A 1,012-nucleotide genomic window follows, 5' to 3' on the forward strand; every position below is an offset into this window, starting at 1 on the left:
ACCAGGAGGTCAGAATTCAATTCTCAGTCAGGGCACATGCCAGGGTTGAGGCCTTGATCCCCAGTGGTGGAAGAGGGGTGTGCAGGAGGCAACCAATTGATAATTCTCTCTCATCATTGATGTTTCTATTTCTCTTTCCCTTTCCCTTCCTCTCTGAAATATATATATATAATATGATATTCTTCCTTTTATATTAAAACATTGAAAATATGCTGAATGTGTCAGGTCTACTAGGAATATAGTAATTAAAAATTATAGTTATTTTATTATGTATTAATAGTCATTAATTACAATATATGGTGATTAAGAATAGCAGTTCTTTTTCATTATAAGAAAAAGAATTCAGAGTTATTTAAGGGACACAATACCAAGTTGTAATCCAAAGAACTGGTCAGGCTTCTGATAGAAGGGCGTGTGGTAGAGGAAGGTCACCACTCGGGGCTCTTCCTCCTTGCTGCCCCAGAAATGTCTTCACTTTCAGAATATGCCTTGTGCCTGACTCATTTGAGTGCCCGGCTACTTGGTGAAGTTGCCAGGCCTACTGATTCCAAATCCATGAAAGTGGTGAAACTGTTTAGTGAGAAGCCTTTGGCTAAGAGGAAGGAGACATATGACTGGTATCCAAATCACAACACTTATTTTGTGCTCATGGGGATACTGCGTTTTTATGGCCTCTACAGAGATAAGCATCAGGACTTCAAGGATGAGCAAAGACGTCTGAAGAAACTTCATGGAAAGGGGAAACCAAGGAAAAGAGGAGGAAAAAGAGCAGCAAAAAGGAAATAGTGTTGGTCAGTATAGAGAGACACTTCCTCCCCAGCAACTGAGAGCAGAAGCAAGAGTATTTATACTCTTTCCCCATGTTGGATGGGTGTAGGCTTCCTGAGCTGAAGAGCATTTGGAGGAACACAAATGCTCCCTGTTGAAGTCTGAGCCAGTTAAAGTGACTGGTTTCTTGAACACATTCTAATTTTGCAAAGTTATTTTGGCCTTGGCTTTGTAATCTGAGGTT

General features: G+C 40.4%; 1 pseudogene; it reads left to right on the forward strand.

The window, feature by feature from the left end:
• Positions 1 to 465: 465 nt before the first annotated feature.
• Positions 466 to 786, forward strand: LOC139020512 (small ribosomal subunit protein mS33 pseudogene; annotated as a pseudogene).
• Positions 787 to 1,012: the final 226 nt, after the last annotated feature.

Source organism: Myotis yumanensis, unplaced genomic scaffold (genome assembly GCF_028538775.1).
Source record: "Myotis yumanensis isolate MYYU_CA2020_CCGP unplaced genomic scaffold, mMyoYum1.0.hap1 SCAF_12, whole genome shotgun sequence".
Lineage (NCBI taxonomy): Eukaryota > Metazoa > Chordata > Mammalia > Chiroptera > Vespertilionidae > Myotis > Myotis yumanensis.